We start from the raw sequence: 18,723 nt of genomic DNA, 5'->3' as shown, positions 1-18,723 counted from the left end.
TCTGCTGCTAAATCTACTGTTGGATCTTTTGTTAAATGTTTGGAATTTTCTATTGAATGCAGCTGGAGATGTATAAGGCTTCGAAGGTATATAAAATTTAGAATTTACACTTCCCCACCCAGAATTATTTATTGACTTGTCCTCAAGTCATTTACATCAAAAACTGAAAAATAATGAATATATATCTTCTTCCTCTGCTACAAAATGATGGGTCTTCAAGTCTTCAACCCTCGTTGGCACAATTCTTGTCATGTGAATAAATGTTTTGGTGTCGAACATAACAAGAAATTGTTAACTTGGTGGCCATTAATGGATGCCACTAGTCAACACGAGAGCTCCCATCTTTGATTTGGATGAGAATCAAGGTGCCCCTAACACATCTTTCTATGTATGAATGAATTTTTTGTTGTCAAATATTTAGAAGATCTTATGAACAAGGGACATTAATGTATTCCCTTTGTTTATCAGCATGATAGCTTGCCCTTACGACATGCAAGCTTCAAGGTGTTTTTAGAAAAATATTTATACTCAAGGACTATGGACTCAATGGTGTATGGAAGGAAGGTTTTATTTGCAAGGGTAGGAACATGGAAATTGACAATGAATATGTAAAGTGGAATGAAAAGCTAGTAAATGAGCTTCGTTGCTTTTATTGGTGGGTAAGGATTGAAGAAAATATAATGAAGTGTATGTGGATAATGGGAAATGGCTAATGACTCTTGCTGGGAAAAAGTGAATTACGACATGTAAAATCTTAAAAATAGCAAATCTTCTTCTTAATTCTGGAATTTCTGCTAAAATAGTTGACTTTAACCTGCATTGACTAGCCACCTGTAGATGTCAAATTCAAGTGTGGATAGGTATTTCACCATCCTTGTACATTTAAGAAAAACCCCCAAGACTTCAAATTTGCTAATCTGTCATGCAACATATCAAACCATTAAACCCTTACAGGAAGTTACAAGAACTTGTAAGTTTCTGGAAATGTCGTTCTTATGATCATGCTCTTGTTCTTTAGAATTTTTCATGAAACTAGCCTTTTGAAGACCAATTGTCATCACAATTTAATCTCCTTGATGATCAGTTGATCATCCAAAACCTGCTAAAAAAACTTGGCATAAAGGACATAAGTTTGTTCAAGAAGAGATGGTCATTCCCTTTCTGATTCTTATGCAAAAATTGTATGCCAAAATTAAATAGATTAAGAATATCAAAAGCATAATTTTAGTCCAGTTCATGATGTTAATAACAATATACTCTTTTAATAAAAATAACCATGAAAAGTAAATCAACTCCATGTTTGTGTCCGATGACTCATGGAGTGTGCATGTAAAATCTTGGCATTGTAGATTTGTTGTGTCCTGCAGATTAGTACGTCACATAAAAGCATATAACAAGAATACAATTACAGATTTTAGTGCCAACTATAAATGAATCCTCCTAATTTGCTTCCAAGTGTAAACCCAGAAAAGTAAACAAATTTCGACCTCCCAAGCTTGTAATTTTTTTCACAAGGGTGACATAAATGACGATATGCATAGATAAACAATTTCCTCCATTTTTTTGTTTGAACCATAAAATTTCATAAAGGTTTTATCAGTTTGTTTCAATCACACAATAAATTTCACATCATTTTATCTTTTTTGATAATTTTCCATGACAATTTTCTGAAAAACAATCAAACTAATAAAATATTTACAAAATTAAAAAGTGAAATAAACAAACATTAAACACAATAATCACAAAACATATCCTAAACATAATATTAAAACATAACATCAAAATTAAAACATATATAAAAACATAACATTAAAATATATACTAAAAAAAACATAACGCATAAAAAAATATAATAATAATAATTATAACATATAACAAAAATATATACATTAAAAACAAAACAAAACATATAGACGACAAAAATAAAATTTATAAACAAATAAAACAAATAATATTAAAAATCAAACACTCAATTATAAAACATAACATAAAACAAAACAAAACAAAACAAAACATATATTATAAAAACATTAAAAGAAACGATATTAAAACAAATTGACCTCAAAATATGAATACATAAAAAAACAACGTAACATCAAAACAATACATACACGATGCAATATAAAAAAAATGAATTTTTCCATGTTTAAAAATGAAAAGTCAAAACGTGTGAAATAATCAAAATGTGTCAAATGTTGAAATGTTGAAGCATGTGAAAAAGCGTGGTTTGTGCAGCATTGAAGAATGATGAAGGAACATGGAGGCCACGAGGATAGCCATCGAAGCAGGTGGACAAAAATAATAGTGCAGAAGAAACGTGATAATACCAATATCATTTGAGCACAGTCAAACTGAAATGTTGACCGAGCTCCTCAAATGGTGAATGTCCTGCAAAACGATCCTTGCAATTCTGGGCTTGCATTTATGGGCAAAACTCTTCACACTCGTAATTCTCGGCAGAATGTTAACAATGCATATCTCTGGGATAGTTTTCTGGGTAGATCACTTACCTCAGATTCCTTTCTGGAGATATCCCTATAAATATGGCACGATTTTCTCACAAAATCTGCATTTAATCATTGATAATCTTCAAATCAGCAAATATGGAAGATTGGTTCTGCATGTCTCTTGTGCTTGAAGACTGGATCAGGTTTCAGATCCAATTAGTAAAATTTGAATTTAATAATTCCCTCCTATTTTTGCTCAATTCAGCCTACCTAAAATCCCTCCTTTTCATTATATAAGGAGACTTGTTTTCTCCACAATTGCAAGTATCAAATCGTTGATCTTATCTCCATTTTTCTGCAACCCTTGGGTAGTCTTGCATATCTTGTGAAGGATCTTGAAGATTGAAGAAAGGCTCTTGGTTTAATTTGTTATGTTTTCGTTTCGGTTATTCACTGGGCAAAGTGAAACCATGCTATTCTAGTTCAGAAAATGAGTATAAAGCTTCCTTATCTTATTGTGTTCAATTTGTTGTTTGAATAATACAGTTTTGGTTGGTTTGTTGGGTGGATTTGATCTTTGGCTACAGTGAAAACCATACCTCGACTTCATTTTGATATGTGTGTTTAGAATTTCATCTTGATGGTTGAATAATAAGGTATCGCTGCTTTGGTGAAAGTTTGGTCTTCTTATTGAAGGACAAATATACATTATCAATAAATTATTTACAGCATACTATGTGGGTTTCCACCTACAAATTTCTTCCTTAAAGATTGACCTTGAATTGTTTATATGCAGATTTGGCTTGTTTGAAGAAATATTTACTCTTAATTTTTTTTTTTTTTTTTTTTTTTCCTTCATGTAGTCACCAAAATAGGGTCCCTAAGAACCGTGATTTCCTCTCAAATTGTTAGGAATAAAAGGAAACGATTTCTGGGTTATGTAACTCATTCCATTTCATAAGAAACCCATGTCCACGTTTTTGTAAAATTTTCCCTAGTTTGATCAAAAACCACCTTTTAAAACTGATTTTTTTATAAAGGTTGCGTTCGGCTTGCCTGTAGGATAGATTTTCTTGGGAACTTTCTCATTCGCAGCGACAGAACGATACGTACGATGTGAGACCCTTTAGCCATATGTCTATTGGAAATATACAAGGCAGTCATATTGAAACGAATCTAATTTGTTTCTTAAGCATAATTTGTTTTAAGAAAAATATGTATACATCTTTAACATACATTAAACTCACTTATGACTTGGATCTAAACCTATTTTAAAGACAATAAATCGGCCTTATTAAGACAGAAAATGGCTCTTTAAAACCTCAGTATTGGACCTATGGAACGTCTATTTCACATCTCGTGTTTGACCCTTATTTATGGAAACTTGGCTCCTTGGTTTATGGTTGCAGCTTGGCCCCTTTTGCAGAGGATTTTGCCCCCCCTATGGCCTATTGATAGAGAAATAACTTTGGACCTATAGAAGCAGCTTGTGGGTTGCTTTTTGAGTGCAGAATAGTGGTATATATACCTACTTGTGGTGGACGGAACATTGGTATATAATAGTTGGCAAACTGGGTTAGGGTACAGTACAAAGCTTGGACCTGCGTTGGCTACCAAATTTGATTCTATAACATCAGAAGAGTTCTCAGACCTACCACTTGTTGAATTCATACTGAAGCAGAGAAAACTTGATAATAGCCTTGGATTATTTGAGTGTTTTAACACAATTATCAAATCACGAAACTATAGATTTAATTTTTAAATTTGAAATCGAAAATAAAGAATTTTTTAAAAAATGATTTCTATTTCTTGTAACACTTGTGCTTTCAATGATTTGTACAAATTCCTAGCAAGATATTTTTATTTAATTTTGAAAATAAATCAAGAGATTTTCTAATCTTTCTGATTTCTCGAAGCGTAGGAAGAGAGCATACTAACGTATTGATTTATTTATGTTTTAATTTTTGTAGGCTATCGTGGATGAAGTGGCTCACGTGAGTTTATTCATGAGAAATGTTTATGATTTATTATTATTATTATTATTATTATTATTAGAAGACAACACTAAAAGAAAACTCTACGAGATCTCGTTTTATTTTTCTAGTCTATTCTACCTTAACTTGAAACTCTTTTTTATTTCCTAGGTCAAAGAATGTTTCCAGTGAAACCATCTACGGACTAAAAATTCAAAACCACTCACATATAGATTTAAAGTTTTTACTTAATTATTTGCAAGCATGTGAGTAACCTGTCTTATTCTTGGAGTTGGCGCAAGGTTTTTTTGAGACCAATCTTCAATATTGTTCTTGCTCTCCAAGAAGTACCTGTTCAACATTTTCATTTTTCTCATCTGTAGATGGATTAGTAAGAAATGGGGGTTTAAGAACCAAATTTGAAACTAACTATATACGAAAAAAATAAAAAAAACTCAACTTGAACTCCTTTATGAAAATCTTGCTGTCACCAGGTTCCACAAGTTAGCCCATAAAAAGAAATTGCAATAAAAATGACTTGCTAAGTCTATCTCTAAATCATCTTCCCTGGCAACAGCGCCAAAATATTTCGTCTAAAATTTATATGCAAATTAGAGTTTCATTTACTATCAATCCGGGTAAGTAAACTTCATGGATTATCTAATATATATGGACTTAGAGACAAACTAAACTAAGCTAGGTGAAGAAATGCCAAAGCTCCCCTACAAGAGGTCTTTCATTGGGATCTCCAACACCTATTTAGTCATTTAACAAAATGAAATCTAAATATGTTGTGACAAGTCTAAGAAATATTAAAGCTCCCTTACAGGAGATTGTTCTTTAATATTTCTGTTAGAGTCGGTCTTGTCAGTCCTCCGTCAGAGATCAAAACTCTATCTGCATTTCATTTTTTAGGTGTCTCACTCCATTCACTTAGCTGCATTCCACTAGGGGCATGCCATAATTTGATGGAAGGGCCTTATCATTCATTCCCCTCATGTCTTGTACCTGCTGGCTTAGGTCTTTTCATCAATGTGTATTAAAGTCCATGACAGTCCATGTTTGATCTTTTAATGGACGAGAGTCATTTCGGTCATTAAGTCTAAGGATTAGTAATTTGGTCTTCAAACAATGTCCAATAAAGCCAGCAGGGCCAAAGGGAGGCTCTTATAAAGTTGTGATTCAAAGATTTTCATCGTCATATTGATAGATTACGACTGTTCTTCAAAACTCTGTTTTGAAGAAATGTCAATAGTTTGTCATTTGTAACAATTTTTAAAAGTTTCTCAGTGGGTTTCTCCAAGTGCAGCCCTGGTCTCCTTAGTCAAATTCCATGTCGGCTACCACTGAAAAAATTGCCAAAAATTTCATCATTTTAGTTAAAGAAATCAAAAGGAAGTGTGAAAAGTAGAGTTGTATTAATTGTGAAAAAGTGCCAAAGTGAAAGCATTACAAAATGGGTTTTGGAGAAAGAAAAAATCAAATCCAACTCTTGCAAGATATTTCTCCAAGTATATAAATCATTTGTACCAAGTTACATTCATGAAATCTTATAGCAAAGTCGAATTTGGAGGTTAAAGAACAAACCGCAGTTTGAGAGGCTGTGACTGTGTTAAAGGTTGGAGCGCGGCACACACGTGGAGGAGCGCGGCGCACTTGAAGCGCGCGGCACACTGGGGATTTCCGCCTAGTGTTGATTTGAACGGGTGTGACGCACATAGAGGGCGCGACACACTGGGTTCTTGGTGCGGCACACATAGTTCAGAGCTCGAAATTGTGTCAAATCTTTTCAAATTGCCCATCCCTTGCGTGGAGTTATCAGGTAGGGCCTTGTATTTTGACATTGCTTCAGATTTTATGATAAGGGATGGTGGTGTAAGGGTGAATAAAGGTTGAAACAAAAATTCATACCCAACACAAACAAATTTGCTGCCAGGGTTTCAGAGCTCACAGTTTTGCCACCAAGGACTCTCCTCCTTCCCCATTCTCCCTTGTTGCCTCATTTCCTAACCCCCCACCAAGTTGATCAATCCTACATTACATTCAACATCCCAAAACCCTAGCCCTTATTAAAATCTCCTCAACCCTATATAACTAATCCCAAAGCCTAAACCTTATTCCCATATATAAAATCCCCCTCCTCTCACTAATTAAAATTATCCCAATAATTCTCATTCCTCAATATTGTTTCCCCTTCCTAACAATCCCTAACAGTCCTTGTTGCATTTGTTTTTTCCCTTGGTGGCAGAAATTGAAATACAACACCAAAAGAGCAGTTCAAGCATAGTTCATACACAATAGTCATCTTGTCTTCAAGGGATTTTGTATAGCGGTCATGGCATCTGAGCATTCATCAGACTATGAGGTGGAAACCCAAAGTGACTCTCCCTTGGAAGAACAGGCACCTCGAAGGCCTCATAAAAGTGGCAGACATGTTAGAGAAGAACCGACCACCCTTACAGAATTGCAGGCCTGCACTCTTGCTATGTCCTATTTTCAGCATCAGTCATGCTATGAGTTTTGTCAAAAGGTGGCTAGTGTCCAATTTCATCATGAATTGGCTCCTCTTTTTGTGTTGCACTTGCACGAAGATCAAGCTATCTTGGCTGGTGTCACCTTCACACTTACACCAGAATCTGTCTCATTAGCAACCGGTATACCAAACATTGGTGAACCATGGCACAAGAAACATAAGATTGACCGGTAGCATTATGAGCCATACAACAAAACCAGTTTCTTAAGGCAGCTCAAAAGATTCTTTCCATTCCGGTATCTGAAAGATGAATATGCTCCACTAATGAGATTGATTATGAAATATTTCAGCTGTGAGGGATAGTTCTCTCGTCTTTATGCTTACCACATCAGGTTGCTCATGCATTTCACCAGGGTACGGATGATGAACATTCCGTATTTCATTTTTCGGAACATAGAGAGGATGACCACCTTTATACAATGCAAAACACCTCAGCAGCAACTTAGAAGTGTCTATCATTTTGCTCTTATTAAGATTTTGGTGGTTCATCAACTTGGATTGCAGGGCATCACTTGGGATGATTTCATCTCACGTGATTTCTTCAAAGCTTCACCGGGAGTATCAAAGGTTAAGCATGAGGGTGAACCTTCTAATCGGTATGAGTGCCATGAGACAACTAGTGTGTCGGTTTTCATCACATATCAAAAAGGCACGAGATGTTTGTTTGCAGTGGCAAAGCGAGTGTTATCTCCACCCAGGATGGAAGGAACCTCGCTTCCTCCATCAGCATCATAGGAACAGGATAGAGGTAAGGAGCTAATGCATGATGAGGGGCCATCAGGTGAATGAGAGACTGAATTCGTTCTCCTTCATGATGATGATACAGATACAGATCCACAAAGTGCACAACTTAAAGAGATCGTCCAGGAGCAGCAAACAGAGATTCAAGCTTTGTCCCTTGATTTAGAAAGAGCCAAATGGAACATGAAATATCTGGAGTAGAGGAACAAACAGATTGAGTATCAGCAAGCGATCATGGAGCTACAAAGCATTCGTGAGCATCGCCAAGTTGCACAAAGGAGAAGAGTTGAGCTCACGTCATTGGAGCAAGAGATTAATCAGGATCGGGAGGCCAATCTCGACAGAGTTAACATGCACTTAGAGAGGCTTCTGGACAAGGCCGACAAGGACCATGCATTGCTGAGACACATGGATTTCCACTATATGGCGCGAAACAAAGTGTGCAAGGCCCGAATCAGGAATTTGAAGGTGAAATTGAGGAAGGCAATCATGAAGCCAAAGAGGCAAAGGGAGCTTGATCGACTTCAGATATTGGCCAAAGCCTCTTTGGCCCAGCATAAAACTTGATAAGGAAGCTCCAGCCCAAATTTCAAGAAATTTGGGGTATTTTTGGAAATTTTTGTGCAAAAAATAGGGATTTTCTCCCTATGCGCCACACCACGTGGCGCGCGCTTACAATAGGAGGCTCCAAATGAAAAAACGTTTATAGTTTTGGATTTTCCATGGAAAATCATGGCTTTTGGTGCATGGCCAAGAAGTTTGGGCCAATTTTGAGTCCTCAGGAGGTCAAAAACACCCAAAAAATGACCTCTCTGCCCCTATTTTGACACACAGGAAGCAGTCTTGGGAGATTGCCGTTTTGGAGGGGAAAATGGGCACCGAATTCAGAAATTCCACTTGGGTTCGTGAGTAGACAGGCAGGGCTTTCTAACAAGCACACTTGAGCTCAATTTGGACTTCAGAAGGTGCCTCAAAACCAGCTCCAAAGTAGCATGACACATACAATGTTTGGTGCGCCGCACAGAGACCCAAAGGCCAAAATCACTCCTGCTCCGCGAAATTTCGATTCGCAATTTTCTCCAAGTGGGTCCGCTCATTTACAATACATTTTTTTGGCATCAGAGGAAAAGTTTAAAAAACATTTTTGGCTTCTATCCAAGAGGCCAAATGAAGGCAAATAGCCACCCAAAAAATCTACGCTCATATTTGCTTTTTTCTAATTGGGCCTCATAGAAAATTAAATGTAACTGCTGATGGTTGGCTCTTCATTTCCTGGGTTGATCGAATTTCTCATGGCAAAGCTTATTTATTGTATTGAGAGTCATTTTATAAAGGGTTGGAATTTCTAGGAAGCTGTGGGAGAGAAACCCAGTCACTCACTGTACATTTTGACAGAGAATTAATGAAAGATTGCAACTCTAGTTCATGAGATTCCTGGGGCGTGAGTTTAGCAAATTTATCTTCTTTATGTTTCATATGTATTTCGTTATGTTTCATATTTTCATTCATATTAATTTCCAGTGAAAGCTTTCTAAGTAAAAAAGGTAGAATTCAATGTACTGCTCTACCTTGGGATAGTTTTCACGTTCTATGTTTTCTTCTGTTGAAAAGGATTCATGTATTTATGCCCTTTTCACACTCTTAAACAATCTCTCCACTTCATATTATTTCAAATCTAATTGCTAGACTTTCTGCCTACCTTGCCTCATGAAATAATCTGCGTCTTTGAGTTAAATTCTCTGCTTATGCCGTTCCTTGGCCCCACACATCCCAGAAAACTCAGTCATTCTTCAAAATACCTCCATCATATTTGTTTACCTAGCCTAAAATCAGTATCCATTTTTGCGTCATCTTGGACCCTATTGTATATTTTCTTGAGTGTGACCCAGAGAGAGCCCTCTCTTGTTCTGGTAGGGCTAGCTACCAGATTGAGCATGGTTCGTGGTTACCCTGAATTTTTCCTTCCTTCATCCTAAGGTAGATTTAGGCCCTAACATAGTGGCGACCATACTGGGGATGAAATTATTTGTTTGTTAGTCTTCTCCGTTGCCTAAGTGGCAGGCTTAACCTATGAACACCCCATACTTCTGATAATTCTAAGCTTCCAGATGATAAGTTTAGGATTTGATAGGTTGAGGAAGTTGTCCATGTCCTTCTGATTTTTTCGAAAATAGCACACTGGCTTCGAGATGATATACCAGAGCCAATCTAGATCTAGATCCTCCACATATCTACGAAAACCCCAATTTGATTCCAAGACTCCTTCGTCAAGAGATCTCTATAACTCCCGTGTTCAAATCCCATTCATGTCCGGACATTTTTGAGTATCTTGAAGAGCTTGAGTTTGATGAACGGTTTGAAATATCATTGTTCGAGACCAAATCTGAAAGGGTTGTTGACTCTACTGTCCCCAATCCACAATTTCTTGTAGACCTAGAAACTGAAAGGGCTAACCGGTCTATTGATAATTATATCGCGACACAACTTCAAACTCAAATTGTTAATTCCCTACAAATTGCACACACCCATCCAACACCTCCAAGACCAAACCCACCAAGAGTGATGGCTGCTCGTTTTGCACCTCTTGTGCTACCTCAAGTCCTAGATGACATGCCCGCAGATTATCAAAGCAAAATCCCTTTGTTTGATGGTGCTCCTAATAGCATTACCGCTCAACAAAATGTGGATAGAATGGCAGATTTCTATGACTTTCATGAGATTGATGCAGAGAATGTGACAATGAGACTCTTTGTACAGACATTTGCCAGTGAAGTTAGGAAATGGTTCAAAGGTTTGCCGGCTGCACGTATCGCTACCTTGGCCAAACTACAAAGACAATTTTTAGACCGATGGGAAGTAAAAAAGAATCCTCTTCAAATTCTGGACGAATATGAGCAGATCAAACGGAATGCTGGTGAGTCGGTCCAAGACTACTGCATTAGATTCAATTCTGTTCATGATGAAATTCCTGATCATCTAAGGCCACCTATGGGACTAGCCATGATGAAATTTTCGGATGGTTTTGATGCTGGCATGGCTTATCAACTGAGAGAGAGAGAGCCAACCACAATGGAAGACATGTAGAAAATCACGGTCAGCGTTGAAGCAAATCTGCTATCCAAGAGGGCTAGAGCAAAAGCAGAAAAGAAGGTCACAGTCAAGGAAGAGTCTTCCTCGATGGATCAATTACTCAGGAAGGTAGAGCAGATGCTTGAAAGGGTGAAACTTGACAAACCTGAGCCACAAGTTAGAAATTCTAACTTCCGTGGCCAGCAGCAGCCACAATATAGGATAAGGCAGAGAGATCAGCGAGCCCAAGATCAGACAGCACAGCAGCCAGTACAGCCACCTCTGCAGCAAAATTTTGTGAATGGACCGGAGTCTGATGAGGAAGGGAAGGTAATAGGGGAAGAGAACCACTTCTTTACTCCAGATGATTTTCCTACTTACATTACTGAAGAGGCGGGGTATGTAGAAAGATCAACTGCACAAGAAGATGCAGATTTCATTCTAGCAAGTGACACAGTTTTAGAAGAAGAATCAGAGGAGTATCAAAGAGGCTATATGAATGCTCTGTCTGCCCAACATTGGCAATATTCACTTAGAAATAGAGATGTGCCAGTTAACCTAATTCAGAGAGGAAGGAAGTTTCGGCATCAAAGAATGATTCGTCAGTTGCACAAAAGAAAGGAAAAGAGGCACTTGGACATGACAGCTGCAATTCATCATCAGCAGAAAAATCAAATCAGCAAATTGTATCAAGAGAAAAGGAGAGGAAAGAAGTCCCGGTCAAAGAGGTAGAAAAGACTTCCGTCTTTAGTTTAGAGAATGAAATTTCTAAATTGAAGGTATCCATTCCCTTGACTGAAATAATGAAGAACAACAGTTATAGAGGGCAGGTTTCTAAAATTTTAAACTGTGATCCAATGTCTGATATGGTGAATGTCGAAGATGATCAACCCGAAATGATTTTTGGGCCAACATTGAATGGTGAGTCTCCAGATAATGATGTGCCACCTTTTTATATCAGTTTAAGATTTCATGATTTTGTGTTACACAATGCCATGTTCGATTCCGGAGCTTCTCACAATCTCATGCACAAGGCTATCATGGATAAGCTCGGTTTGGACGTCACCCGGAAATACCATGATCTCTATTCGTTTGATTCCAGCAGAGTAAGATGTATCGGGCTCATCAAAGTCTTGGTTGTAAGTCTGGATCAAATCCCAGTGAAGAATGTTTTGATGGATATTGTGGTAGCAGTTATTACTCCAAGGTTTGGCTTGCTTCTTTCTAGGTCTTCGGCAGCAAAATTGAAAGGGACATTACAACTAGATTTCTCCTATGCAACAATTCTAGTTTTTGCTCAAATGAGAAAACTGTATTGGCAACAAAAAATGAAATACATGATTACAAGCAAGGAGAAACCCATTAATCATCTAATTAATTATGTACATACAGATTTAGAGTCTTTTGTTTTGTATTCGGATAGTTTTAATGATGTAGATAGTTAGTTAGTTGAAGCAGAAAGTATTCCAGAAATAGTAGAAAATTTCACAGATGTTTTGAAGAAAGAAGGACGAGAACAACAAAACACCGTTGAGAAATCAGCTGAAGGTAATGGAAAGCAAGCAAGAAAAACAGAGCCAACAGAATTTTGGCACTTGGAAGAAGAGGAAGAAGGTTTGTGGACCATGGATTTCGACGGTGCAGTGGGGAATGATGGTGCTGGAATTGGTATTTGGGTACGCAGTCCTTTCTCCGCCCCAAACAAGGTGCCTAGTAATGTGTAGGTATGCTCCTATAAATTAGCTTTTGATTGTTTGAACAATGAGGCTGAGTATGAAGCTCTGATTGCTGGCCTAAAGATTCTAAGAAAGCTAAATTCTAAGAGGATTGCAGTATATGGCGACTCTGAATTGGTGATTAAGCAGGTCAGAGGCGAATATCAAGCAAATCATCCTCGGATGCGGGCTTACCGGAATGCAGGCCTAGACATCCTGAAATTATTTTCAGAATATACCTTGACATGTGTGCCTCGTGTTCAAAACAAAGTTGTTGATGCTCTTGCTAAGGCAGCCAGTAGTTTGAAGATTCCAATGAACTCCAATAATAAATTCAAAATCCATGTCAAGCATCGTCCGACTGTCCCCGACAATCAGAGATATTGGCAAGTTTTCCAATATGATGAGGAGATTGATGATTTTCTGCAAGACAAAGGTAAGTTCAAATAGACCTCAATTGATGAAGAAAATGATGATGGCAAACATGAGGTGCAGATTAATCAAATGGACGTGTTGCAGCTAAAGGATAACATTATTCCTAAAGTCTTGATACCTTTAGAAGAACTCTTTGATCAAGATGACGTAGCCCGCAAATCAACATTGCAAACGACAGAGAAGGGTGTTGAAGAGGTCAATATCGGAACAGTTGCTAATCCTAAAATGGTAAAACTATCTAAAGCATTTCCACAAAAGATGAAAGCCAAATATATCAGTTTGTTGTCTTCAGTTGCTGACGTGTTTTCTTAGGACTATTCTTAATTGAAGACATACGATACCAATATAATTCAGCACACTATACCCATTAAGCCTAATCAGAAACCTTTTAGACAGAAGTTGAGAAGGCTAAATCCAAAACTGCTGCCATCAATTGAAAAGGAGATAAACAGGTTGTACAAATCAAGAATCATCGTTCCCATCAGATTTTCGGATTAGATCTCCAATTTCATGCCCGTGTAGAAGAAGACAGGTGAGATTCGCTTGTGCATTGATTTTAGGAATTTCAATAAAGTTTCATTGAAAGATAACTACCCACTGCCCAAAATGGATCATATACTTTAGCCAGTAGTTGGAGCATCTCGTATGTCACTACTTGATGGTTATTCTGGATATAACCAAATTTCTGTCCATGAAGATGACCGAGACAAGACAGCGTTCACTACTCCGTGGGGAACTTTTCACTACGCTAAAATGCCTTTTGGTTTGAAGAATGCGGGTGCCACCTTTCAGCGGGCAATGGACTTGGCTTTCGCAAATGAGAAGGATGTCTTTTTGGTTGTATACCTTGATGATCTGACAGTGTTTTCCAAATCTGATGAAGAACACATGTATCATCTGAAAACTATCTTTCAAAAGTGCAGAAAATATGGTCTATCTATGAATTTGAAAAAGAGCTTGTTTTCCATGGAGGAGGGCAAACTACTTGGGCACATCATCTCAAAAGATGGCATTTGTATCGATCTTGCACGTGTACAAGCTATTCAGCAAATCAACCTGCCCTGGAATAAGAAGGAGATTCAGTCCTTCAATGGTAAAATGATTTTTTTATGCCGCTTTGTACCTAATCTTGCTGAGCACCTAAGAGAGATCACAAACATGCTTAAGAAGGAAAGCCAAGTGAAGTGGACGGAAGAGGCTATAAAATCTTTCAATTTAGTCAAATTGGCTCTTTCTTCAGCTCCAATTCTAATTAGCCCAGAATACACTTAGGATTTTATATTATTTTCATTCGCTTCGGAGCATACTATAGCAACGGTGTTGATGCAGAAAAGAGATGATCATGAAAGACCCATTGCTTTCTTCAGCCGAACTATAAGAGATGCAGCCTTAAAGTACAACATCATTGAGAAGCAAGCCCTTGCACTTGTGAAAGCATTGAAAGATTTACGGGTATACATTCTGCATTCTCATATTTTGGCTTATGTTCCTAACGCTGCTGTCAAAGATGTTTTAGTGTAGACTGATACGGAAGGAAGACGAGGCAAGTGGATTGCAGCTTTGTTGGAATATGATGTGGAGATAAATCCCACAAAGCTGGTTAAAGGATAGGGATTAGCAAAGTTAATTGCCGAATCAAACTTGCACGCCTTAGACATAAATCTGATCGCTGCAATGTCCGGTGAGAATGAGGAAGGTTTGTCAATTTAGGTATCTGAAATGTTTGCTCTTTCTCTGTGGTATTCAAACATCATATATGTGCTTCAAAATTTGTCACCACCACCTAGCATGACTAGAAACAAAGCTAGAACTCTTAAATTAAAGGCTACCAAGTTTTGCATTCTAAATTTTGCACTTTATTGGAAAGATCCGGGTGGTGTTCTTTTGAATTGTTTGGTGGAAGAAGAAGCAAAGCAGGTCATGGAGGATTTCCACGAAGGAGATTGTGGTGGTCACCTTTTTTGGAAAACAACAGCAAATAAAGTTCTAAGAGCGGGATACTATTGGCCAACATTATTTTCTGACGTATATAACGTTGTCAAGAGCTGTCATAAATGCCAGATTTTTGAAGGAAGGCAGAAATTACAGTGTTTGCCGCTTACGCCCATTGAGGTGAGTGCCCCTTTTCAACAATGGTGGTTGGATTTCAATGGTGAAATTCCTCCTGCTTCTTCCAGTCAGCATTGATGGATTCTCAGGGCAACAGATTACTTCACGAAATGGATCGAAGCAATTCCCACCAGACAAGCTACAGATGCGGTAATTATTTCATTCCTTGAAAATAACATCTTGTCTCACATTGGTTGCCCGAATAAGTTAATCACTGATAACGTAGCAGCTTTCAAATCAAAAAGGATGGTAGAGTTTTGTCATAAATATCACATTATTTTGGGTCACTCAACTACCTATCATCCACAAGGCAATGGATTGGCAGAGTCCTCTAACAAATCTTTGGTCAACATCATTAAGAAGCTGCTGGAAATCAACAAGAAGAGCTGGCATAAGAAGTTGGTCAATGCACTTTGGGCAGATCGGGTCAGTCAGAAGAAATCCATTGGTATGTCCCCCATTGAGCTTGTGTATGGAGTTGATGCCTTGTTTCCCACATCTCTCATAGCCCCGATAGTCAAACTTCTTCAGGAAGTCGGCAGTGACGATGATCCTATGCAGAGACGATTGAATCAAATGATCCATTTGTAGCAGACCAAAGAAGAAGTTTTCCAAAGCACATCCAAGTTGCAGGAGAAGATTAAGAAAATTTATGACAGAATAGCAAAGGCGGACAAATTTTAGCTAGATGATGTAGTGCTGAAGTGGGATGCAAGGAATGAGGAAAAGGGTAAGCATGGTAAATTCGAGAATCTCTGGAAAGGTCCCTTCAAGATTGCAGCATATCGGGGTCAAAATGCCTTTCTTCTGAAGGAAATGAACGAGGAAGATTGTCCAGGAGGGCCGATCAATGGTCGGCTACTCAAGCAGTACCACTTCTGAGTCATTTTTGTTGTTTCCATTGTCACTGTAAATACCATCTTATTTCAGTTTTGGTTAGAGTTTGTCAAGTTAGTCTTCGAGTCATTTTAAGATCAAATTTGAGTCAGTTTTTCGATCATTTTGGTTTCATAATTGAGTCAGGTTCTAGTCAATAAATGAGTTAGAGTCTTGTGTTGTTTGTCGAAACAATGACTCCATAGCCTAATGGATGAAGGAACTATCTAATCTCCCAAAGATCTGTCGTTCTTGGCACCTCCAAGGAGCTACCATCCCCCATTGGAGCCAATTTTAGAGTCATCTTGTCAGTCCTCCGTCAGAGATCAAAACTCTGTTTGCATTTCATTTTTTAGGTGTCTCGCTCCATTCACTCAGCTGCATTCTGCTAGGGGCATGCCATAATCTGACGGAAGGGCCTTATCATTCATTCCCCTCATGTCTTGTACCTGTTGGCTTAGGTCTTTTCATCAATGTGTATTAAAGTCCATGACAGTCCATGTTTGATCTTTTAATGGACGAGAGTCATTTCGGTCATTAAGTCTAAGGATTAGTCATTTGGTCTTCAAACAATGTCCAATAAAGCTAGCAAGGCCAGAGGGAGGCTCTTATAAAGTTGTGATTCAAAGATTTTCATCGAAGTCCACAGTTTGTCATTTGTAATAATTTTCAAAATTTTCTCAGTGGATTTCTCCAAACACAGCCCTGGTCTCCTTAGTCAAATTCTATGTCGGCTACCCCTACAAAAAATTGCCAAAAATTTCATCAGTTTAGTCAAAGAAATCAAAAGGAAGTGTGAAAAGCAGAGTTGTATTAATTGTGAAAAAGTGCCAAAGTGAAAACATTACAAAATGGGTTTTGGAGAAAGAAAAAATCAAATCCAACCCTTGGAAGATATTTCTCCAAGTATATAAATCATTTGTGCCAAGTTACATTCGTGAAATCTTATAGCAAAGTCGAATTTGGAGGTTGAAGAACAAACTGCAGTTTGAAAGGCCGTGATTGTGTTAAAGGTTGGAGCGCGGTGCACAGGTGGAGGAGCGCGACGCACTGGAAGCACGTGGCACACTGGGGATTTCCACCTAGTGTTGATTTGAATGGGTGTGACGCACATAGAGGGCACGACGCACACAGTTCAGAGCCTGAAATTGTGTCAAATCTTTTGAAATTGCTCATCCCTTGCGTGGAGTTATCAGGTAGGGCCTTCTATTTTGACATTGCTTCAGATTTTATGATAAGAGATGGTGGTGTAAGGGTGAATAAAGGTTGAAACAAAAATTCATACCCAACACAAACAAATTTGCTGCCAAGGTTTCAGAGCTCACAGTTTTGCCACCAAGGACTCTCCTCCTTCCCCATTCTCCATTGTTGCCTCATTTCCTGCCCCCCACCAAGTTGATCAATCCTACATTACATTCAACATCCCAAAACCCTAGCCCTTATTAAAATCTCCTCAATGGTATATAATTAATCCCAAACCCTAAACCTTATTCCCGTATATAAAATCCCCCTCCTCTCGCTAATTAAAATTATCCCAATAATTCTCATTCCTCAATATTGTTTCCCCTTCCTAACAATCCGTAACAATCCCTGTTGCATTTGTTTTTTCCCTTGGTGGCAGAAATTGAAATACAACACCAAAAAGAGCAGTTCAAGCACAGTTCATACGCAACAGTCATCTTGTCTTCAATGGATTTTGTATAGTAGTCATGGCATCTGAGCATTCATCGGACTATGAGGTGGAAACCCAAAGTGACTCTCCCTTGGAAGAACAGGCACCCCGGAGGCCTCATAAAAGTGGCAGACATGTTAGAGAAGAACCGACCACCCTTACAGAATTGCAGGCCTTCCCTCTTGCTATGTCCTATTTTCAGCATCAGTCATGCTATGAGTTTTGTCGAAAGGTGGCTAGTGTCCAATTGCATCATGAGTTGGCTCATCTTTTTGTGCTGCACTTGCATGGAGATCAAGCTATCTTGGCTGGTGTCACCTTCACACTTACACCAGAATCTATCTCATTAGCAACTGGTATACCGAACATTGGTGAACCATGGCACAAGAAACAGAAGATTGACCGGCAGCATTATGAGCCATACATCAAAACTAGTTTCTTAAGGTAGCTCAAAAGAGTCTTTCCATTCTGGTATCTAAAAGATGAATATGCTCCACTAATGAGATTGATTATGAAATATTTCAGCTGTGAGGGACGGTTCTCTTGTCTTTATGCTTACCAAATCAGGTTGCTCATGCATTTCACCAGGGTACGAATGATGAACATTCCGTATTTCATTTGTCGGAACATAAAGAGGATGACCACCTTTATACAGTACAAAACACCTCAACAGCAACTTAGCAGTGTCTATAATTTTTCTCTTATTAAGATTTTGGTGGTTCATCAGCTTGGATGATTTCATCTCACGTGATTTCTTCAGAGCTTCACGGGGAATATCAGAGGTTAAGCATGAGGGTGAACCTTCTCATCGATATGAGCGCCATGAGACTGCTAGTGTGCCGGTTTTCATCACATATCAGAAAGGCACCAGACATTTGTTTGCAGCGGCAAAGCGAGTGTTATCTCCACCCGGGGTGGAAGGGGCCACGCTTCCTCCATCAGCATCACAGGAATAGGACAGAGGTAAGGAGCCAATGCATGATGAGGGGCCATCAGGTGAGCGAGAGGCCGAATTCATTCTCCTTCACGTTGATGATACAGATACAGATCCGCAAAGTGCACAGCTTAAAGAGATCATCCAGAAGCAGAAAACAGAGATTCAAGCCTTGTCCCTTGATTTGGAAAGAGCCAAATGGAACGTGAAATATATGGA

This window comes from Pinus tabuliformis, chromosome X (genome assembly GCF_031772625.1).
Source record: "Pinus tabuliformis cultivar Carrire ecotype Pingquan chromosome X, CPIR1, whole genome shotgun sequence".
Taxonomy (NCBI): domain Eukaryota; kingdom Viridiplantae; phylum Streptophyta; class Pinopsida; order Pinales; family Pinaceae; genus Pinus; species Pinus tabuliformis.
This window is presented reverse-complemented; position numbering follows the sequence as displayed.